Below are 25,219 nucleotides of genomic sequence, written 5' to 3'. Positions count from 1 at the left end.
TGCTTTTGTCTCTAACGTGAGGTTAATACTGCTTGTGCTCTCTCTGTCCGGTGGAAGCAAACTCTAATATCCTTTGCTTCAGATGGAAGCAAACTCTAATATCCTTTGCTTCAGATGAAGCAAACTCTAATATCCTTTGCTTCAGATGAAGAATCTGAGGAGCTGCCATGCTCTTGATCAGACTTCAGTTTCTGCAGCCTCGCAGGTCACACGCTTCCTTGAAGGTCACACGGGCGGCTCATGGCAGGCTGGGACTGCAACCTAGCTCGGTTTGTCGGACTCCAGGCTTGTCATCGCGGGAGGCGTTTAGGGGGCTTGAGGTCCCCCACCTTGTGCATCAAGGACCAGCCTAGATCTAACGGAGTTGACAGCGAGGCGGGAATCCCAGCCTTCCCTGCGAAGGGAGGGCGCAAGGGGGCACCGCTGTTGAGGGCGAGCGGCAACCATGCCGACAGCTGTTGTGCACTAGCTGGGATGGGGTGGAGGGAACTACAGTTCCCAGGAAGCAGTGCGGCTCCCTGGCTGCCCCGCTCAGGCCACGCCCAGACCACGCCCCCACCCGCCTCGGCCACGCCCCGGCCACGCCCCCGGGCGGGCTGGTATATAAGGGCCGAATGGCCCGGCGGCGGGCAGAGCGCGGAGGCGGCGCGGGCGCGCGCGGGGCTGCCGGGGCCGGAGGAGGCTGCTGCTCGCCCGCTCGCCCGCTCGCCCGCCCGCCGCTCCGCGCTTCTCCCTCCGCCTCCCCGGCCCCGCGCACCTACGAGCTCCGGGCCGCGGGCCGAGCTGCCCCGGGCGCTGTCCGGGCCTGCAGAGGGGATGCCGGCGGGGACCTCGGGCTCGCGCCGGCGTTGCGCAGCAAAGAAAGGCGAGGCGCGGCGTCGGGGCTGCGCGCCCTGGAGCTCCGGGACGCGGCACTTGGGAACCCCCGCGGCGAGCTCCCGCCATCTCCGCGCGGCCGGAGCGCGCAGCCCGGGGCTGGCCTCGGGTGGAAAGTGCGGGGAATGGGGCGAGGAGCTCCGGACCCCCTAACGTGGATTACTTGGTGTGCATCAGCCGGGCTCAGACGACCCCCACCCCCGCGACCTCGTCTGCGTCCTGGGCTTGCTTCCTTCCACCTGGCAGTCGGGGCGCATACCTGGCAGGTAAGTGTTCCCTGAGTTTCGAGGGAGGGGGTTTGGTGCGCTCCTCTCTCCCCGCCTCCCCCCCCCCCCCGCGCCGCTTTCTGGAGCTCTTGGGGTTTGCACGGAAATTTCTGCTCTCGCACTGACATCTCCGCAGAGACATCCCCTCGGCCCCCCTCCGGGCGGCCCCCCGCGGGACAGACCCTCCGCCGGGGTGGGGGTGGGGGTGGGGGTGGGGGGCCCGTCGCCCTAACCTCCGCCCTCGTGGCCGCCCCGGGGCCCGTTACCCCGGGAGGGAGCGCTGCCGCCACTGTTGAGTCGGGCGGTTCTGAAAGTGAGCGGCCTCGGGATCCACACCGAGAACTTTGATTACACCTCGTGGTCCTGTGTTAGCTTCTCTCCGGGGCGAACAGGGGGCCCCGAGTGCCTTCGCGTGCAGGAGCTCGGGCGCCCTCGCCGCGTGGTGCCGTGACTGTGCCCGCGCGTGTACTACCCGCGCCCCCCGCGCCCCGCGCCCCGCCGGGGGTCACCTGACCGCGCCGAGGGCCGCCCCCTCCCGAGCGGGGGAGCCCCGGAGCGAGCGGCCGGCGCCCGCGGCGGGCGGGGTGCGCGGGGCGATGGGCAGGCCCCCGGCGGGGCGGGCGGCGCGGAGGCTGCAGGTGGGGGCTGCGGCGGGCGGGCCGAGCGCCGCGCGCCTCGTCTGCGAGAGGAGGGAAAACAAAAGCGTCCGCGGCGGTTCGGTGGCTGCGCGCGGCTCGACGAGGCAGAGCCCGGGGCGCGTGCGGGGGGCGCGGAGGCCGGGCCGCGGCTGCTCTGCTCGCGCCCGGGGCCGCCGACGGGAGGACGGGGCGCGCCGGCACAGGTGGTCCGCGGCGAGCCGGAGCGAGGAGCATGGCCAGGTGCGGCGGGACGAGCGGGCCCCGGGCCTCGCGGGCGCCCGGCTCCAGGTGAGCGAGCCCCAACTTGCCGCGCCCCCCGCGGGGCCGCCCGCCAGGCTGGGGCTTTTGTTCGGCGCCGCGGGTCGGGTCGGGCCGGGGCCGGGGCCGGGGCCGGGGTCCGGGCGGGGGGCTGCGCGGGGGGCTGCGGCTCGGCCCCGGGGCTGCGGGGCTCGGCCGGGCGCCCGGGACCTGCTGAGCCGGCGCTCCCCGGCCTGCCACGGCGCCCCGAGACCTCGGGCTGCGCCCGCCTTATCTCCATTTTCCACCTAATTGAGACCAAATATGCTAAGTTTGAAATGGCCCCGACCCCCGGGGCGCCCGCCCCAGGCTGCCCGCGGCGCGGCCTCTGCCCCCCGAGCCGGAGCCCGCCCGCCCGGGGAGGACGCGGGGTCGTCGCCGGCGGATGCCGAGGCCGCTCCGACGATCGGGCGGAGGCGCGCGCAAGACGGGCGCGCGATGCCTCGTCTCGCTGTGCGGGGACCCTGTCTTTTGTTCCAGCCTCTGTATTTTCCTGTGTGTGTGGGGGGGGTTTTTGTTTTTTTTTTTTTTTTTTACAAAGAAAGCGTCGCCTGTGCTTTCTGTGACAGGGGACTTGTCTGCCAGTTTGCCATTGTGCACTCAGGAATCTGCTCCATTCTGAAGTGAACTGCCCAGAGGTATTAGTCAAGAAGCTGGAGGAGGCTGGGGAGTGGGGAGAGGTGGGTTTTTCTTTCTCTTCTTCTTTCTTCCTTTTTTTTTTTTTTTTTTTTTTAATTATTAGCTCAGAAGTGTCTGATTCACATGATTTTAAGAGGAAATGGGGGAGAGGCATTTAGTTTTGAATTGGATGCAGGTCTGTGCTGTGCTTTTGAAATATATCGAACAGCCGTAAGTCCAAGATCATCCTTCTGACGTGTACCTGATGTACTGGTGCCCTTATTGCCAGTCAAGTGGAGCATTAAATGCTTTATCAGCTGAGTGGAAGATAGGATTGATTCTCTTATAAAAACTGAGGTGCCAGAAGACAGGTGCCTGAACAAAAGGTCATCTACTTTCTGTTCTGAGGAATGTCAAGAATGAGCCTCTAGAGAAAGCATTAGCAGGATTCCCATCAGAAAATGATTTTCATTCAGTTCATGGTAACATGCATAAATGGGCCTTTATTAAAGGATATAGTGTCCAAATTGGTATCATTGTGTGTAGATTTATTATACCTGGTTTCATAGGCCATAAGAAATTTATAGGAAGGTTTACATTTGGTAAAATTCTAGGTAGTCTTTCTCATTTTACTTGTCACTTCCATAACAAGATATCAGCACCTTGCAGCCAAAATCAGCAGGAACATACATATCGTTGAACCAATGTGGGTTCATTGACTCATCACAATGAGGGAAAGCTCACACCTACAGGGAACTGTGTGACATCTCAGTAGGAAGCCTTAGAATTTGGTCTTCCAAGAGATGTTTTTTAAGAGGGTTCAAGGAAGTGAGAGTTCTTTATAGATTAAATACTCTGAAGGGCAGGGATGATTTTCTGACAGGGTTTCTAAGTAATTCTTACCTAGAAGGTGAAAAGATGAAGCAAGGCTAAAGCTGCAATAGGAAAGATACAGCAGAGAGTGGTCTGTTTTTTCTCTTGATATCATCAGTCATAGAGAGACCTTCTCTGAAGTTGGTGTGCTAAGAAATTGTTGATGTTTGGCAGAAGAACACCAAGGTATAGCTGTCAGTTCCAGGCCAGCACTTACCAACAAGACCTAATTGATAGCTCTAGGTTAGCTTTCATCTGTCATCTTTTCTCTCTCACACACAGTCCAGGAACTTTTGTTTACCAGGAGACCCTGTTAAACTGGTCCTTTATAAAGGGAAGCCCACTTTTGTAGTACAAGATGCTAATAAAATATTTTTTAAATTATCAGCAATTATTTACAGAAAACAAGAGGGGAAACCTTTTTCTTGAATTAGTTGATGCTTTAAAAAAAAGTCCATGGATCATAAAGGGGCACATAAATTTTGAAAACCATCATACTCTTTTTGGCAATCTCATCTTACAACTTGGATTAAAAATAAATTATTTCTACCTAACCCAACATAGTCATTCAAATTTTATTTGATAATTAGATAATATCTAAATCAGAGAAGAAAGTAATAGTCCCATTTTCATTACTGATAAAACCGTATCTCCAACACCATATTCAATTCTATTTAACACTACATTTTAAGAATAAAATAATGACAGCAATTTTGAAATATCTAAAGCTGCATCATGCAGAAGAACCTGTAGACTTACTCTATTCTGTTCCAAAAGCCAAAATCAGTATCATTAGCTTTATGTAATAGGGAACAAAGATTTCTGTTCAGCAGTAGGAATAAATGTCTCATAATTAAGAACTACCCAGAAATGGAATGGGTTACGTAATTATATAGTGAAATGTCCAACATTGAAAATGTTAAAAACAGAGGCTGAATGAACACAGAAAAAGCAGACATAACTGGAACATCTGGAATGAGAGTTTGAACTACATGGTTGGTCAAGACCCTCTCTGACTCTGACGGCAAAAGCAATGAGTAAGAGAATGGAGTTAGAAAGTTAGTAAGTTACCATGATCTAGGGCAAGTTAAAGGCCATCATATTTGTCAGGGTTCCAGAGAACCCAATACTGGAGATGAGAGAAAAGATAACCTAAAAGGTTGAGGCAGTCTTGGTTCCCTAGTTTCTAAAATCAAGCCATTGATATGTGTCCTCTACTGAGCATGCAATTAAATTAGTATGACCACTGGGCAGAAACTCTGCTCTTCACCTTTTAATACTTTAGGTGTAGGCAATAAAAATAGCATTTATCAGTTACTTAGTCATGACCATTGCACCATGTGGAATGTTATGCAAATAAAATGTGCAACAACTCATATAATATCCTCATGAGTCTATGGGAAGGGTACTATTATTATCTCTGTATGTTTTATAAATGTTATAGCATGCTCAGGGTTGCGCAGCTACTATGTGACAGAGCCCAGATTTTAACCTTTGTTTGTCTAAGTTGTGGTCTTCATTCTAGGTTATACTGCTTCTAAGTAGAAGGAAAAATGAGGCTCTAATAAAAAGACCATTCTTTTCTATAAAGAGAAAGGATGTAGGGGGCCACAGTTGTTGGCAATATTTGTTGTTGTTGTTGTTGTTGTTGTTGGCAATATCTTAATCATCAAAATCAAATGTTTAATTTTCATGCTTAGAGAAACGCCAAGATCAGATTAAATGTAATAGAGATACTTTAGCATTAATAGAAAAAAGATGATTATGCCTGTAGACTTAAATATCTTTAAGGTTTTCTTTAATGAGGAGCATTATGTTTTGATGTTACCTGGTGAACTGTGTGGGAGTGGATCTTCTGTATTCAATTATTTTAAAACCCAAGGATCTCAACACAAATATTGTATTATAAGTAGTAGTTGTAGTAGTAGCCATAGTAGTAAAAGAAATGGAAATAGTAATAGTAGAAATAGTAACAGAAATGAGTAGCAAACATCCCTGAAGTACGTATGAGCCAAAAAACTTATTAATGTCCATTTCATTAAATACTCAGAGTAGTTTTATCAAGTTGGTCATAAACCAACAAATGTTGAAATATGGGCTCAGAGAATTTAGGGAACTTGCCCAGCTGACGTATCTAGCTGGCTTGAGAGCCTCTCATGAAAACCTTGGGCACCCAAATATATAAACTTTTTATTTGCATAACTTGAAAAGGTCAATTAAAGGTATATTGGGGAAAATGTGCAATACAGCATTAAATTTTTTTGTTTATTTTTAGAATAGAAGCCCCAGATCCTAGGGAGCAGCTGAACTTCAAGCTAAATGATTTATCAGCCTCATAAAGTTAATGTGTTTTAGATTTTTCCTTTGGGAATAGTGACTATAAACATTCATATAAATAAAATAATAATCCAAATTTTAATATTTCCCAGTTAATCAGTTTCATGTTGACCAAATTTAATGAAATGTATTAAATAGCAACATGTTCCACACAAAGCCATTTTAAAAATTGGTCTGAGTATTTAATTTGGTGGCTGCTAACAAGTTTAGTGGAGTGGACAAAATACCCTTACCATGTATTCAGCCATCAATGTCATTAAATAGTGGTTTAGCAATTTACTGCTGGGTAATGATCCAGGGCATCACGATAGCTCTTCAGATCTCTCAGGTAAACACAGTCTGTTTAAATTAGTGTTGCATGAGAATAGGACTATTTAGCATGACTTAATTTAACGTAAGATAATGAAGACACATAATTTCAAGTTCCATTACTCAACTGATAAAACCTAGATTGGAGTCAAAACGGATGTCTGGTTGGGCCCCTGCTCTCTAGAAGCTTAAAGTCTACTGGGGTTGCCAACATAGTAGGTAAGCAGGCAGTCTTTTTTTTTTAATATTTTATTTATTTATTCATGAGAGACACAGAGAGACAGGTAAAGACACAGGCAGAGGAAGAAGCAGGCTACATGCAGGCAGCCTGATGTGGGACTCGATCCCGGGACTCCAGGACCATGCCCTGAGCCAAAGGCAGGTGCTAAACCACTGAGCCACCCAGGGATCCCCCAAGCAGCCAGTCTTATAAGTGACAACGTAAGTAATATAAACAGCCCAGGATACTAGGTTCTGAAACTAACATACAGAAACAGTATTCAGGTCTTTATTTTTGTCAACATATGTTCATTGAGTACACTTTGTGTTCAGTGAGCAGTTGTACAATGTGCCCTCTAGACACACTGTACTCCTCAGATTTTTATTGTGCCTCTGAATAGCCTGAAGGCCTTGTTAAAATGCAGATTCTGATTCAATGTGTCTGGAGTGGGCACGAAAGTTTGCTATTCTAATAAACGAGGTGATGCTGATGGTGCTGATCTGCAGATCACACTTCGAAAGGCAAGAGTATTAAATTGTCTTAATAAAATCTTTTTTATCATTTCTCATTAAAACCTGCCACATTTTATACATACACGAGGATATTTAGAGAGACTTTATTAGATATAAATATATCTCTACATCTATCAAGCACAAAACTACCAAGTGACAAACATTCTTGCTACTTGCCCAAAAACTTTTGGCTGTTCCCATTTAAAAACACCATTTGAAAAGGCTAGAAGGCAGTGGAATATCTCCTTGCAGTCAGTGTCCTGACTCTTGTCTAAAACTATCCACCTTAGGGCATGAGGTAATCATGAGTTCCTGACATAGAAACCTGTCTTTTAGAAATTACACTGAAACCACCGACTCATTTTGTAGCACTTGCTGAACACCTCTCTATCGATAATAACTTTTAGTCACTACCAGTTTAGGCCAAATTGGAGCCAATGACCTTTAGGTGAAAGTTTCATATTCTATTTCCAGTCCCTGGAGCCATCAAAGACTCCTGTCGGAAGAGTTGTAATTCATGAATTTCAGCATGCTGCCTCTAGCCCAAAGCACAGCAATTGTTTCTTGAAACTAACAGTCACACATAGGCTGTCTGTTGCTCGTGACATAAATCTAAGAGACTGATGGAAAAATTTGGTTTAAGTTGCCTTTTTTTCCCCTAAGCAATGCTTTAATTGATTAATACAAAACTCAAAACTTACATGAGCAGTTATCTACCTCAGTTAGTGACAATGGATTCCTAGTATATCTAAATAAAGATTTATCAACACTTGTTTCTTAAAACTGAACTTTCAAACATGAAGTAGGCTTTCTTTTCTGAGCATAAAAATGTTGTCAGGGAAGAAGACTGGAGACCTGTGTGTGAATCACTGAAGAAGAAGACCTTTCTGTGTTCTCATCTCGTTTCCACTGTAATAGGGACATGGCGTAATGAGGAAAAACTGATAGGCTGGGCCTGTGGTACTGTTTTCATTTAGTATTCATTCCTATGAGGTAATCATCTAAATTAGTGAGGATTTGCCCTTTTATGTGGAGGAGAGAGCCTGATCCAAATGGCCTCATAAAAAAGGAAATTGCTGAATGAAGTCATTACTCTAATTAGCGTTAATGCTCCCAATGTTAACAGTATACCTTTTTTAAAAATGACGTTCAATACCTTCCAACCTACTGCAGTGAGTAGTGGTCGTGGCCTGAGTGCCAGATTTAATTGTCCTTTCAATATCAATTTAGACAGATCTACTAATAGGGTCGTGTTATTAGATAAATGCCTTTGGTAATAGGAAAAAATGTCATTACGGAGCTGGATTGAATAACTGTTCACTGTGATGAGCAGTAAACTATCAAAGCTTACTCATTTATGAGGCCTACCTACCTATTCATTCGGAGTTCTTTCTCTTATCTACGTTCATATAAACAATATCATTGTTTAGCTGATGGAAAATGTTGAATGAAGCTTTCTATCCTCTTCCTAGAATATTTGGTTCTGTATTTAGGTCAAATCTCACTCCATTGACCTCCAAATTACTGCTCAGATTCTCTAGTGTTGAACGTTTTATTAAATTCTACAATTAGGCTTATCAGTTTAGGTTTGTAAAATGATTTTATTTTTGCTATTAGTATTTCAGTTTTAATAAAACCTGATGTGTATTTGTCATTCTGTCTCTCTCTCTCTCTCTCTCTCTCTCTCACACACACACACACACACACACGCATTCTTCTTCCAGTCTTCCCATCTCTCTTATTCCCCTTCAAATCTATTGCCACATAATAGCAAAAATGAATAGCCATTTAAAACATTTAATAGAATCATGATTCCGCTTTGTGAAACTCTTCCCAAATCCCTTGACTTAGCTGACAAGGCCTTGTAGGATTTGCTTCCTGCTTGTGCTTCTCGTTGAATCCTGCACCTCTCCTCCTCGCCCTTTATGTTTCAGTGATGCTGACTCAATGATAACTCATCACTCCCTACATATGTCAAACCCTTCTGTCCTAGTGATCTTTTTTTTTTTAATTTTATTTGTTTATTTGAGATTGAATGAGTGAGAGAGAGCCAACGAGAGGGAGAAGCCGGCTCTCTACTGAGCAGGGAGCCTGACACAGGGCTCGATCCAGGGAGCCCTCGGCTCATGACCTGAGCTGAAGGCAAATGCTCAACTGACTGAGCCACCCAGGCTCCCCTGTCCTAGTGATCTTTTATTCTTTGGGCCATAACTCTGTTCTCCTGGCTTTTCATACAATGAGTAATTTTCTTTCTTCTGGTCTCAATTTAAACAGTACTTCCTCAGATAGACCTTTGTTACCCTGCTTAAAGTAGGTTTCTCTGTGACTATTTCTTACAGTCCTCTGTCATGTCCTTTACTTATCTCTTCATTTGGTTAATTTTAATATCTTTTCTCCTCTGGACTCTTAAGTTCCCAAAGACAAGTACTTTATTCATATTGCTTATTTACTGGGCACATATTAAATGCTCGATTAATGAGTCTTTTAGTCTATACCTGGAAGATTGTGTCAGTATTTGATTATTACATAGACCATCTGGTGGCAGGCCACATCCTGGGAGCCAAATCCACTCTAATGCCTATTTTTGTACAGCCCACAAAATAATAAGAATGGCTTTTATATTTTAAATAGCATTAAAAAAATCAAAAGCAGCACAGTATTTTGTGTTACCTGAAAATCATAAAATTCAAATTTTAGTCTCTAAAATACTGTTTTTTTTGGAGCCCAGACATGCCCTTCATTTATGGGCTGTGACTGCTTGCATACTACAAGAGCAAAATTGAGTAATTGTGAAGAGACCATATGTCCTGGTAACCCTAAAATATTTACTCTCTGGCTCTCTACAGGAAAGAGTTTGCTGACCGCTCATATAGACAGATTTTTTTTTTTTTTTGTAAAGAATTAGAATTTTTTTGTAAAGATCTTATTTTTTTACGTAATCTTTACACCCAACATGGGGCTCAAACTCACAACCCTGAGATCAAGAGTTGCATGCTCAGGATGCCTGGGTGGCTCAGTGGTTGAGCGTCTGCCTTTGGCTCAGAGCGCGATCCCAGAGTCCCTGGATTGAGTCCCACATCAGACTCCACATCAAGGGAGCCTGCTTGTCCCTCTGCCTAGGTCTCTGCCTCTCTCTCTGTGTCTCTCATGAATAAATAAAATTTTTTTTAAAAGAGTTGCATGCTCTACTGACTGAGCAATCCAAGCACCCCAGAATTTCAACACCAAAAACACTTACATTGTCCTGAAGCAAAAAAAGATTATTTGGAAGAAAGAATGGTAAGAGATTCTAAAATAGGCTACTTGAATCCTTCTTATTCTAGCTTGACTTTCAAAATAAACCCCATTTGATTGGTCTACCTGACCTTGAGACAAAAGCAGTGGATTTTGAGGAAAAAAACAGTGGGTTTTCAGACTTCAGTGTGCATCAGAATGAGCTGGAGTGACCCAGGCAGCAGAGATTCTGATTAGATGGTGGAGGACTAGGGCCTGAGAATTTGCATGTCCTGCAAGATCCTACAACAAGAAAGAGCAAGAAGGATTGCATCTTTCTTTACAGAATGTGGGTGTTTTGTCAGTGTGAGAATTCATTTACTCAGTATTGACTAGATGTCAGTATTATTCTAGATGCTGTGAAAACAAAGCTAAATGATAAATAGCTTCTTTTAAGAAGCCAAAATTCAGTGCTATCCAGACATTAAATAAATAATTACCATAAAGATAACAGCTATAACAAGAGGTAGAAACAAATTCTGATGGGGGCACCAATCAGTTCCTGAATATCTATAAAAACTTTTAAGAAGGAAAATTAAGGCTTAGAGGATTCTGTAATGTTTTAAGAAAGAAGTCTATATGTCACTTTGGTTATGCCAATTCACAGCATCTCTTAAATCCTGAGTATTGGGTGCAAATTTAGAAGTTCTGTCCAATATTTCTTTCAAGGAGAAAGAAAGGGAGGTCATCACGGAAAGGCTTACAGTCCTTCAAGCAAGTGGCTAATATTAGTTCCTACCCAAACTTTATTCCATTTGTTTTCCTCCTCTGAAAACTAACCAAATCTTATTGTTGTCCCCATGTTCATCACCTCCCAGTAGCCAATTACAATCAGTGAACCCCTGCAATAAATCCCTCATTGACTTGAAGACTTTCCCTCTTGCCCGTTCTAGTCCATTCTACATGCTGCAGCCTAGCAATCCATTTAAGAAACAAATTCAAATGTCTTTTAAAACCTTCAATGGCTTCCCTTTACTTTTTGAAAATTAACCCAAGACTTTAACAAAGCTTTTTGATCTCTAACTTCAGGGCTCACTCTGTTTTTGGCACCAACCATACTGTTCTCTTTTAGTTCTCCTAAAAACTATTCTTCCTCCAGAGTCAAGGCTTTGGAGATTTATTTCTTCAGCCTGGAATGCTCTTCTGCCTGTACCGCTTGAGATTTTATTGAGTGGAGACATTTACTGAGACATCACTTGAGTGATGCTACTCACCTTTCTCATCTTAGCATAGACATCAGTGCCCTGGCAAAGCTGTCCTCTCACTGACTCCACCCCCTTCCCTGCTGTCAGAAGGAAAGAAGGACTTACCCACACTAGTAATCAGTCTAGAAACGGAGGCCATACTGTTGTGGTACCAATGTGGGAGAAGGTCAGTCATCATGTTAAACCTGCCATCAACTCTATCTTGAATGCATTTAAATCATCAAAAAACAAACTTTAGATCTCATACCACATAGCCTTTGAGTTTGTGGAATATTAAAGTATTTTACAATGTAGATTATGTCTTGAGTTAAATTAGGAAAGCAGGAACTTATCTGGATGACTAGGTAGCAGAAATTTTGAAATTAATTTTTATAAGCAACTTGGTTTGTTTTGGGAGAAAATACACACACACATTAGTCAGCTTGCATATAGTTGAGCCATTTGATTTTCAGAGATGTCCTTGGGACAAGTTTTGGGAATAATAGAGAAATTTTATTTCTTATTGTTAGAAAAGCCACATACATTTCTTTAAAGATCTGTGCTGATTCAGAAATATTTTTGGCTCAGATTGGGGAAGGGGACTGGGTGTTCAATCATAATTCATTTTTTCCCCCTAACTATCCTAATTTGAGCTCTTCTCAGAGTTCTTAAAAATACCACTACTAGATCTTTATAGCTCTTGACAGCTTGTAATTTTGTATTTGTTTGATTATTTTGATTACTATGTCTCTCCAGTATAAGGTATGTTTCAGAGGGGACTTGCTTGTTTTGTTCACCATTGTGCCTTGCGGTAATACATGCCTGACACATAGTGGGTGGCCTCTAAATATTTGCTGAATGAATGATGAACAGTTGGATGTCCTTCTGTCCATTACTCAGCTCTCATTGGCTTGGTTAGCTGATGAAAATCTCACCCTGCAGCGAACCCTTTTCCTGACTGAGCCTCTTGTTCGTCATGTGTCTCTTACTGTCCTGGACCTTTGGATTGATTCTCACCCTCCTCTTCACCCACTCTTATTAGTTATGGATGTCATTATCTGCCATCAGTAATTGACTACTTATTAAGTCTTGCTTTTTTCAGAACTAGGCTAGGAATTGCAGCATTATGCGATCTAAACATTATCATTTTGACATGTAATTAACATAAAAATGATTACGGGGATGCTTTATTTTTTTGCATACTAAGTCTTCAAAATTTAGCATGGATTTTATACTACAGCACATCTCAAAGCAAAACTGGCCACATTTCAACTCCATCAATGGCTAGATGTAGCAAAAGCCTGCGATATTAGGCAGTGTAACTTCTATGTTATCAGCTATTATGTGATGACGGATGGCCATATATGCATGGCTTTGGCCAGAATGTCATCTCAGGGATTGTTTTAGAACTCTACAGCTTCATGGGAAGATACATCACATGTATCTAGTCCTTGTTGCTCCTTGTTCTAGTCCTCTTCCTCTTCTTCATTTTCTACCTATTCTTCTCTTTATTTTCCTCTTCCTTTTTCTCCTTTTTCTTCATTTCTTTCTACTTCTTTTCTGAACTTTTCTTGACTCATATCCTTCCCTCTTTTTTTTTTCTTTTATTAATGCAACAATTATTCGACAATAAACTTGTATTTCTGCAGGGTGCCTGGGTGGCTCAGTCAGTTAAGCATCTGCCTTCGGCTCAGGTCATGATCCTGGGGTCCTGGGATTGAGCCTCTCATGTCAGGCTCCCTGCTCACTAGAGAGCCTGCTTCTCCCTCTTCCTCTATCTCTCCCCTTGCTCATGCTCTCTGTCTCTCTCTCAAATAAATGAAAATCTTTAAAAAAGAAAATAAACTTGTATTTCTGGTACTTTCATAATTTACTACAAATAAGGAAGATCCTGTGACAGGCAAAATTATAATGTAAAAATTCGAGGAGTAGGGGAGGTCCACCCCAATAAAACATACATCTTTAAAGAATTGGGGGGGAGACCAAAGTTAAATATTAAAGCTGCTTACAAAATAACTTCAAAAACCAGCTGACAGAAGCATTCTTAAGTGTGACGCTGAGTCTTGTTTTCTTTGGGAATTTTAGGACGTGCATTTTAGGAATTGCACTTTAGGACATGCAATTTTAGAAGAGGAGAATATTGTCTAGATTGCATTTACCAACTTTGTTTTGTATTTACAGAATTTCTAAAACACTAACTCTGTGCCCATATGACTGATTCTTGCCTTGGCTGACAAGAGTTTTGATACTAATTTTAACTCATTGATATCCCTTGTGTAATATATGAAACATCTTAAAATTTGAATCTTTTCATTATCTGTGTTTCTATAATAAAAATCTGAATCGTTGATGTGGATGAAAATGTTTATTTACAATTTGGCAAATTTTCCAACGTAATTAATTAATTATGAGTAGATCTCGAACTCTGAATGTTTTCTTTCTGTCTGATGCCAGAGTCAAATATTGTAGGTGTCATTAAGGAGGCTAAGTATCAAACTACTTGCTCCATTTATAAAACTATATAACACAAATGATGAGATTCCCAACCTCTTAAATTTTGCCATACACTGTTTCCAGCACAAGGACAGATTCTCAAGCTCTAGGGATCCCAGTGATGGGCTGTGTTGTATGCATGCCTTAGAGTCCCTGTAAGCAATCATCTCTCTTCTACTAAACCATTATCTGAAATTGATTCTTTCTGGTTACCCAAAAGGGACTAAAAGCACTGAGAATATTGGGGAGAAATGAGGGTCAAGACTTTAATCTGTGAGGTATGTTGAAGACAAGAATATTATCTTTCTAAAATCCAGCTCCACTTGGGTGCAAAATGGAATGAACTATGACCATTTGATGTAAAATCTACACGTTATTATATACCCAAAGGACTGAAACAACAGAGTCAGCATCTGAGTATACTACTTAAAAAGCCAAATGCACTTAAATAACAAATCACATGTTCCCATCATGAAAATTGATCTTATTTAAAGGGAGAACATGTCGGAAATAAGTAAAAGCATTTCAAGATATTCCACTTTGGAGTATTGCATTTCCTCGTACCTAATATTAGTTTTCAGTGTCATTCCTACTTTTTATCATAGTATCAGAACTTACAGGCATAAAGAATACGGTATGCCTCAGAAAATACTATTTTGGTGTCTATTCTCCTTCAATAAAAACCAGCAGTACAGAAAAGAAAAGAGTTTATAATTCATTGAAATAGTCTATTCTTTTTCACCCTTGAATCTGCCATTAAAATCAATGTGGAAAAAACAAACACACACCTGGGAAAGGTCAGAAAATGGATCCAAACATTATTTTGAAAACTTAGATTAAGACTATTTGAAACGGTTATTTAGTCTGATAAGAAGAGAAATAATTCCTGTGGTAGTCTTCAAGTATACCATGCGAAAAGTCATTTAGAAAGCTATTTTCAAAAAAAAAAAGAAAGAAAGAAAGAAAGAAAGCTATTTTCATCTCTTATGAATGACTTAGGAATGGATCTGCATAAAAGTGGGTAATGGATTAGATTTTCCAGGGACACACTAGGCAAGCTTAGTTCATAACAATGTAATTATGTTGCCTCTCTTCCTTTACAAGAAATTAGTACACTGTCCATTATAAATGGGCATGTATGAATTTTTTATTATAAAACCAATTATTGACTTTAATAGAGTATTATTTTTTCATATTTCTAGAAAGCTTTTCCATGTTTATGGTATCAGAAATAGGTGCATCCACCCTGTTTCACTCTTTAGAACTATAAGTTTATGGGAAAAAAAATCATTCTTTTAAGTGCTCAAAAAGCTGAGGAATAAATCAAGTTCCTCAAATAATTGTCTTTTTTCCCTCAAGCATTGATTAGAAAGAAGAATATGTAATGTATAGATAATCCTAATTATAATAGAAATAAGTGAGCAATTCTATGTATCATTTGATTTTGCCATCATATTCAATAACTAAAATCTTATATTAAATTTACATGAAACTTCTAATGAATACATCATTTTTTACAAATGCAGATGTATTCAGAGAAAAATAGACTAGAAAAGCCTATATCCCACTTCATTTCCGAAAAAAACACACATATGCTTGGACACATGCACACATGTACATTTTTGGAAGGGGGGTGGGGAAAAAAGTCACCAAAAATGTCCCAACTTTATTTTTTGGTAGCAATTATTACCTTTCCCTTTAGAAAGTAATGATTTGTGTTTAATAGTTGTGGCTGTTTTAAAAAGATTTTTATTCTTAAGTAATCTCTAGGGCAGCCTGGTGGCTCAGCGGTTCAGTGCTGCCTTCAGCCCAGGGCCTAATCCTGGAGACCCGGGATCGAGTCCTATGTCGGGCTCCCTGCATGGAGCCTGCTTCTCCCTCTGCCTGTGTCTCTGCCTCTCTCTCTCTCTCTGTCTCATAAATAATGAAATAAAATATATAAAAAAGTAATCTCTACACCCAATGTAGGGTGGAACTTACCACCCCAAGATCAAGAGTCGCATTCTCTAGCAAATGAACCAGCCAGCTCTCCCCCTCCACACCACCCCTCCCCCCCCCCCCCCCCCCCGCCCCCTCCATTGGTTGTGGCTTTGAATGAAGTTCTCTCCTGTCAGTTCTGGGCAGATTGCAAATTCTATCCCCGCCCCCCTTTTTTTCCCTCTTGGGAGGCAACATAATATTTTGAAGAGATGAGGTTCTTAAGTCATACAGGTTTTTCCACTTGCTTCATTTGTAATATTGGCAAACAGTTTAATTTTTAGAGCCTCCATTTTCTTTTAACTACAGAGACAGAATTATTTCATACATTTTTTGATGAATAAATGTCCAAGGTAGCCATCATATATTGAGACGTGTTCTGAACCAATCGCATTACATGTCCCTTTGTTACCATTAATCCTTATAACAGCACTGAGGGTAAAAGTTATTCTAGCCCCCATTTGATCCAGGAGTGCTTAGGTAAAATGTTTATTACAGTGCCCAGCTCAGTAAATTGTGGTGGTGGTGATGGTAGTAATAATACTAGTCATTGCAGTTGCTGCTTTGTCCCTGATCATCTTACAGCCCCATGTTCCCAGTTTAACCGAAGAAATTTAAGGATATAATGAGGTAGCCAGTTTAGGGGACACGGGATTCAAAGACAGGTTTATTTCAGCATGATCTGTGCCATTAAATGTTATGCCATTTTGTTAGGATATTTTGAGATTTTAGATTTGCTAAATGTTGGCACTGTGCATAAAGGCATCTCATTCTTAATGGGACACTATTTTCAAATTATATTTGAAAGTGTTTTGGTGTTCATTTTCTTTTGAAAACATGCTGATATGTTACCTAAAAGGCACATTTTACCCTTAGCATATGGGTTTCTGTACACTTACATCAGGGAATCACTTCAATGACTTAGCTAACTGACTACCTGGCTAATTCTTCAACTTAGTTTAGGTATTTCTGGTTGCCTGGTTTTATGCATTGCATTTGGTATAATAGCATGTTCTTAGTAAATTATATTCCTCAAGTGTAGTAACTATATGGGTTATTTCTGTGTTTCTTCTAAATTTTTCTTATTATTGCTAATGAAGATAATCTTAACATTTTAACTAATGATTCATACAGTTTTACATCTAGAATTTAATCTGAAGTCTTATTTTCATAAATCAAATAGTAGAAATAGAATATTATTATATAATTTATAATCACATTATTTAGCAATATAAATTCCACAGGATCTGTTACTTCATACTTATTTTTAGCCTGAACTATGAATTTATTTATTTTTTTTAATTTTTATTTATTTATGATAGTCACAGAGAGAGAGAGAGAGAGAGAGAGAGAGGGGCAGAGATATAGGCAGAGGGAGAAGCAGGCTCCATACACTGGGAGCCTGATGTGGGATTCGATCCCGGGTCTCCAGGATCGCGCCCTGGGCCAAAGGCAGGCGCCGAACCGCTACGCCACCTAGGGATCCCTGAATTTATTTCTAATTAATAAAAGGTTATGTTTCTACTTCAGGGAGATTTAAACTATAAAAGACAAGTTGGGGGAAAAAAACACTGACATGTGATCCATTTTTCTCAATACTATATACTTAAAGGAATTAAGATTCTCAGAATACTACTAACAAGTATATTATTTATTGGGACATGTTGGTTATTGACTAGTTTTACTTTATGTTTATTAGATAAGCAGTTAAGTATTGAGATTTCATAGAAAGCATAGCAGTACACTGAGAATAGTGCAAGCCCTTAGGGATGCTGAAATATAATAATAATTCATAGACTTCTAAGAAGTAACTAGCAGTTTTTGTTTGCTCAGAATTCAGCAAGTACATTTAAAAAGTCTGATTCATTCGAAATGCTCTAAATTAAATTAGAAAGTAACATTTAGCAAAATGTGTATCATCCACTTTGCAGACTACTGTATAAAAGTTTTACATGTATAAGAACCACTTTACATGATGATATTTTTCTCTTGCATTTCTCTTACAACTGTGAATAGCCATGAAAATGAGCAATAGCATTAGTGTTACAGCTAGCCTTCAGAATATTCACTTAGTGCCAACATGAGGTTTACACTGCCATTAAAACCATTTCAATTTCACAGTTTTATAAAGCACTTCCTCTTACATTCTTCATCTTCATAGTAACCCAAGGAGGAGGACAAGTGTAGTAGGTAGATATTGGTCATTTCTGTGGGCCCAGCGCCCCAAGACCATCCCCTCTTGGGGGAAAGCCCTGTGATGAGGATGGAAGGTACGGCTCTGCCTCCCTCTCCTGAAACCAAAGGAGAGCAGCCATTCTCCAGCTCTAATTTGGCGGCTCACAGGCTCTCCCATGACTGAGACTCAGCCAATGAGACAAACCTGTCCGAGTGTTTTCTTGGAAATGAATGAATCAGCGCTCCTGAGGAGAGATTGGGCCTCACTCCAGCCAAAGGAAAGGCAGGTGAAGCCTTTGCCCATGGCAGTGGAATCAGCTGGGCTTTCAGAGTCCAGGCCAAACAGATGCAACTTGCATGTTTTGATCAGACTCCTTTGTTTCTGCCCATTTCCCCCAAGATTGTTCAGCCTCTTCCCTTAACTAACCATCTCATATTTCTCTCTCATGTTTAACTTAACTATAGTAGATTTTGGAGGGCACCTGGGTGGCTCAGTGGTTGAGTGTCTGCCTTTGGCTCAGGTCATGATCCCAGGGCCTTGGGATCGAGTTCTGCATTGGGGTGCCCATGAGGAGCCTGCTTCTCCCTCTGTCTATGTCTCTGCCTGTCTTTCCCCGTCTCAAATAAATAAATAAATAAATAAATAAATAAATAAATAAATAAAACCTTTAAAAAACCAAAACTATAGTAGGTTTTGGTTATTGCCACCCAGAACATAGGTATAACAAGTCCTGCTATTCCCAATATATAGATGAAGAAATTTACCCTCAGTGAGGTTAAGTAACTCCCTGAGTTGTAATCATGTAGAAAAGCCAAGTCCAGAACCCATGACTTCCAGATCATAGGTTGTTTCTTTCACAACACACTGTTTTCCCAGCAGCCTTCAGTGGCCTCAACAGATAGTGAGACGTGCTTCCTCCTCCACTGCTTCTTGATTGCAGTACTTAGTCCCATTTCCTGTTACAATGCTTATCTGCTTGATGTCAGCAGTGCCTGTCTTCTACACCACGCTGCTAAGCATCTGGAAGACAAGGATTGTTTTACAGTCATCATTTTCCCTCAAACATATATTGGAGTGCCTGGATGCAGAGTCAGTACTAAATAAAGATTGTAATGAATGAGTAGCAAATGAGTGCATAAATTATTCAATTAAATGAAAACACCAATGTGGGCTTGAAGCTGATGCTAAAAGTATAACACTGATTTTACAAAACACCACGATGTTCTTTACCAATCAAAATCTTAAACTATAAATAATTTCCTTAAATATATAAAGATGCTCACTTGGTAAGCATTGATTCCGTGGCTACTATGTGTCAGGCTGTTATTACAGAGAGAAATAAGAATTCATCTCCCCTGTTAAGAGGTCTCACAGACTGATGGGAGGAACAGATATTCCATAGCTCAGATCATGAGAGCTATGATTAGGGCAGTAGGCCCACAGTCAGCAGCCATGAGAACCACTGAACTGGCCTGGTGATACCCCTCTGGGCAGGTCACTGTGGACATCAAGGAAAACAGTCAAAGCCTTTTGAAAGCTACAGAAAAAGCACAATATACTTTGCCTTTCCAGACTGTTGTGAGATATGCTTTAAAAAAAAAAAACTACGAATTGCCTCTGGGAGGCTCAGTCAGTTAAGCATCTGACTCTTGGTTTCAGCTCAGGTCACGATCTTCAGTTCCTGAGATCAAGACTTGCCCATCTGGCTCCATGATCAGTACAGCCTCTGTTTCTCTGCCTCTCCCTCTGCCCTTCCCCCTGCCCATACTCTCTCTCTCTCTCTTTTTCAAATAATAAATAAATCTTTAAAAAAAAAAAGTTATCTGCACCCTCAATCAGACATAATTATTTTTAAAAAGGTTATAATCAGGCATATCAAATTTTAAAAATATTTTTGAAATAGCTTTGAACAATATGAGACTAATACATAAGACTATATTTTGGTTTGGCAAAAGGTGAAAATGAAGATAAATCTGTATCTTTATTTAAGCATTAAAGCCCAATATAGTAAAAGCAACAAATAAAGATGCATATAAAAATGTGAAAGGAGACAAAGCCATATATCTGTATGCATGTAAAATACACGTATGTGCAAGAAACAGGATATACATTTATCAATATAATTTCTATTTTTTACAGACTGTACACACAGTAAGAGAAATCTCTAACTCCCTGAAGTTTTGGTATCATTTGCAGACAATTACTACGGCACGCCAAAGCCTCCAGCAGAACCAGCACCATTATTATTAAATGTAACAGACCAGATACTTCCAGGAGCCACTCCAAGTGCTGAAGGAAAACGGAAGAGGAATAAATCAGTGAGCAACATGGAGAAAGCCAGTATAGAGCCTCCCGAGGAAGAAGAGGAAGAGAGGCCTGTGGTCAATGGAAATGGAGTAGTAGTAACACCAGGTTAGTCATTTAACATATGTACATATTTATATGTATGATTGATTATAGTTAACCTCAGAGAGAGAGGATTCTAATATCAAATGGAAAGGACATAATTCTTGTATCCCTTTTATTAGTTTTAATTTCGACATATAAACCAATTAGTTTATGTTCCTCGGTTTTTTGTTTCATATACACAGTATTAATAGAAATCTAATGAACTATTTCTACATTTTAGAAAATATTACAAGTCATGAATATGATTGTATAAAGTTCTGGGATCTTTGCTAATTAAAATTAGGTAAAATCTATCCTTAGAAATCTTACTATACTCACTGTTCTGGAAAAAGAGGTTGTTTCATGTGATTTAGTTAACAACTTCAATGAACACTGTACTCAAAATGACTAGAGCTACACCATGTCTGTATATTTTTCTCTCCACCCTTACTATCTAATCTGGCAATGTGGAGAAAGCATCTTTAGACATTGACTTCGTAAAGGCACCTACCCTTGAACAAGGAAAAGGCTTGTTATCTTTTTTATTTATGATCTATCATATCACATATATAAAGAAGAGCAGGCAGATATAAAGTGTGTTTGCACAAGGGTATGGCTTTGCTATTTTCTTGTGCTTATTACTAACTGAGTGCCAAATTTTATTATAATTATAAAATTAGTTTTTTTTCCTTACATTACTTATGATTAAATGTTAAAGCAAAACTATGGCATTCTTTTTTTATATACTTTTTTAAAAGATTTTATTTATTTATTCATGAGACACACAGAAAGAGAGAGAGAGAGAGAGAGAGAGAGAGAGGCAGAGATAGAAACAGGCTCCATGCAAGGAGCCCGACGTGGGACTTGATCCCGGGTCTCCAAGATCACGCCCCGGGCTGAAGGCAGCGCTAAACTGCTGAGCCACCCAGGCTGCCCTAACTATGGCATTCTTATAGCCTCTAAGCTTGGAGTAAATTTCCAAAGTTTTATTAGTTATTTATTTTTTAATAACAGCATACTAGTAGGCATTGAAAATCTAAGAACTGAAAAGCTCTTGAAAAAAATGTTAACACATGAACTTCGCATACATATTATTATTTTTTTAAGATTTTATTTATTTATTCGTAGAGACAGAGAGAGAGAGAGAGAGAGAGAGAGGCGGAGAAGCAGGCCCCATTCAGGGAGCCCGATGTGGGACTCGACCCTGGGTCTCCAGGATCACACCCCAGGCTGCAGGTGGAGCTAAACTGCTGCACCACGGGGGCTGCCCCACATAATTCATAATTATGAATAAGGAAGGTTAAGAAATAAGCTTATGAAATGTTGATAAAAATAATAGAGCATGAAAATTAAAATACTACGTCACTATAGAAACTGTACAATGATAATTAAAAATAGAGACATCAAAATAGTTGTAGGAAATATACTATTATTATTTAATATATTATTATTAATTACAAAAATGTTTTTCCTCAAACATAGGGAGACCAAAATCTAATCTATTCCAATCAGTGTGTAAAACCTTAAAAAGTGATTTCATCTTGATTTCTCAGAGGAGGACAGCCTCCTCCATAAATGCAATGGTGAAAAACTTATGCTCTGTTCCTACCAATCACCAATTTCTGTATTTAAATGCTAAAGATCACTATTGTACATAATGTAACTTGCTTACTAAAGACCCTGTGCCGGAAAAAAATGTGATGCGGTTCAGAAGGTGAAGAACTAAGTAAATGTATATGAGAGGAAAGCAATTTATAGGTCTATAGGTAATTTTCAAGCAATTAGATACCTTTTCTGTTCTGATTCTGAAATATCTTTGTCAAAATATTTATTTTTCATTATGTAATGGATTTTGAATTAAGTTGGTAGTACATAGTTTTCTTAGCTATCTTTGATATGAGAAGCAAAATGATTCAGCCAAGTGGAAGCAGTAATCACAAAAAAACAAAGTTGGAGATCAAAAAGCAGTTACAGAGTTTGTTACTGATTAATACCTTACAGCTAAAAACATAAAATATTTGCCCTTGGTTGGGCCTGAATCGTTGGTTTCTATTGCATTTCTACTCTGTATAAGGCAAATCAAATGAAGTATTCTTGACATACATTTATTTGTAAATTAGAAATTTATTTAATTGGGCGTCATAGTAAATGTAGAAAGCACCATTCCTTTCAATTCATATATTAGACATAAGGAATTGGGTTTGGTTTGTTTGTGAGTTTGGGCTAGGCAGGAGGGGTCCCAAGGTACATGGATTGGTTTGCACTCTTCTTAAGCAGCCCTAACAGTATGTCTGTCCCTGGACCTCTCAGCCTGAGGACGGTAGAGAACAACTACCCAGGCCAACTCTGGGATGTCTGGATAGTCAATAGATGCCACAAATGCCAACAGATGCTTGCAGTGGCTCTGTAAGCCTGGCTGGACTTCTCTGTCCCTTATGGGAGATGAGACATATGTAAATTAGGCGGCTCTTTGCCCAGTGTTCAAAGATGGAGAAAACAGCCCCAAACCAGAAATTGGTCCTTCATCCTTTATTAGAATATCCAATAGAAACTTTAGGGTTCACATTGCCTCCTTCCCATACATATTCACTCAGATCTTCATCTTTTGAACTTTGTCACGTTTTTTTCTAGCATAGGGTCTTTATCCTGCCTTTTTTCTTCCCATACATGTTTACCAGATGTAAGACACTTTAAACAATATTGAGAAAATTCTTGCTTAAATTTTAGTTACCGCCCTGTATCAACTAAGAGCCTATAATACTAATTAACATCAGATGTCAATTCAGAGCATAAATAGTACAATCGATGAGGTGCATTTAGAAAGTGAGAAAAGCTTACTGAGGTACTTTTATTCCATTACATAAAAATGCTGATAATACCGATAATAAACAATGTAAAAATTAACCTCTTGTGGATGCTAACCATGTTCTAGAAACTCTTTAACTTCATTATGTGTACTAGTTCAGTTATTTCTCCTAACAGATTTTACGGGTTAGGTACTATTTCATAGAATAGGACACTGAGGCACACTACTGTTAAGTAATTTGCCCAGAAACTGGGATTTATTTATAGGAAATATCGATCCAGAAGCATGTTCTTAGCTGCTATGCTATCTGAGTGTAATAGCACCAATAGAAGCATAAATACATTTCTCAGCAACATGTACGTACATGATCATTATTTTACTTGTACCTCTTTAAAAGTGGCATTATTAGTTTCTACCTACTACAAGTTTCTTATTTCTTTCATTTCTGGAAATCATGTACAACTCCACTTATGTGGCTCTGTGGTTATTAAAAAAATCGTATTTTTAAAAAATATTCTGCATGCATTTAAGCATCAAGCCTACCAATCTTGGGCAGCCCTGGTGGCATAGAGGTTTAATGAAGCCCGGGGTGTGATCTTGGAGATCCAGGATTGAGTCCCATGTCAGGCTTCCTGTATGGAGTCTGCTTCTTCCTCTGCCTGTGTCTCTGTCTCTATGAATAAATAAAATCTTAAAAAAAAAAAAAAAGCCTACCAATCTTTAACTCCTTATGTTTTACTGAAATGAATTATTCTCGCTAGGTAAATAAAGGTTTTAGAAGAGTCCTCAATTTACTTCTACTACTCGTTTTCTTCATCGCTTCTCCTTTAGACTTAAACTTAGAACTATACATTCCTTTTAGTTTCAGGCCATATTTATGTACAGTTTGTGTACATGAAGCTCTACTGACCTGTAACATTGTCCACGAATAGTCAAGTATTTTAAGTGAATAATTAATGTTAGGCTCCCTTTTTTGGTTGGAATTACATCAAACAGATGGAGTTAGCCCATATCACCTAGAAAAGCCATGGGATGATCTTTCAGTGTCTCAGATCAGAAATGTTTCTCTCTCTGACATATGTCACTTTGATGATAGAAATCAGTATTGTTCTATCCTTAGAAATGTAGCTTTAACCTGGTTAATACTGAAAGTCACAAAAATAACAATGAAAATAAATAATGGCAACTCTCCTTTAATGAATGCATAAGATGTGCTAGACGTTATTAGCCCATACGTTATTTCTTGTCCCATAACCATGGTATGCTTACTTATCAAAGAATATGCTGAAACTTAGCTTAAGGTACTTAACTAAGGTAATAATTATTTAGTAACAGTGTTAAGATCTGGACCCAGGAACACCCGAACTCATCCTGTCCCCATCACCTTTGCTGGGCTGTTAACCATGTTGAGGACAGCATGACTCCTGACCTCCATAAGGTAAAATCAGTCTTTCAGCTCAGTGTATTTCATTACACTGTGTTCTGTTATATTTGTCCTTCAGTGAATGTGTGGCTGCAGTGTTAGATCGAATGCTTGCAAAGATGATACAGCTTTACATCATCTTAGAAAATCTGTCTTTAAACTGATACTTAAAAATCATATCCCCAGGAAACCTTTCCTTGACATTAACCTCACCTATATTTAGGCATCTTTATCTTGTTAGAGTTGACATCCAGCCCCATAGCTTGAAATACTGTCGATTACCCGTAGCCTTCACTTTCCTCTAATGTCCCAGGGCCATATCTAACTGCTGCCCACTGGACTGCCCCTCCTAAGCATTTCTGTAGCATCTTAAATGCAACATTCCTGGGACTCGGGGATCACAACCTGAGCCCAAGGCAGATGCTCAACCCCTGAGCCACCCAGGCATCCCTCAGCCACATTCTTATACCAGCTTGTGCAGAGCACCCGCTCTTCCTGAAATGAACCCTAGTGCAGCTAGCACAAGGGTGAGAGGATTCAGTCCTGCTGCAGG

General features: G+C 40.7%; 1 long non-coding RNA gene across 2 annotated transcripts; it reads left to right on the top strand.

Moving 5' to 3' along the window:
• The first annotated feature begins 642 nt into the window (after window positions 1–642).
• Window positions 643–24,702, top strand: LOC144309662 (uncharacterized). Of its 2 annotated transcripts, XR_013375598.1 has the most exons (4): window positions 643–1,142; window positions 2,647–2,757; window positions 20,246–20,461; window positions 24,573–24,702. It is a non-coding gene; the product is annotated as an uncharacterized LOC144309662 (long non-coding RNA). The 2 variants fall into 2 exon arrangements; XR_013375599.1 differs by lacking the exon at window positions 2,647–2,757.
• The last annotated feature ends 517 nt before the right edge of the window (window positions 24,703–25,219 follow it).

This window comes from Canis aureus, unplaced genomic scaffold (genome assembly GCF_053574225.1).
Source record: "Canis aureus isolate CA01 unplaced genomic scaffold, VMU_Caureus_v.1.0 ptg000140l_RagTag, whole genome shotgun sequence".
NCBI classification, from domain to species: Eukaryota; Metazoa; Chordata; class Mammalia; order Carnivora; family Canidae; genus Canis; species Canis aureus.
The sequence above is the reverse complement of the archived record's forward strand: the minus strand, read 5'-3'. Positions and strand labels throughout refer to the sequence as shown.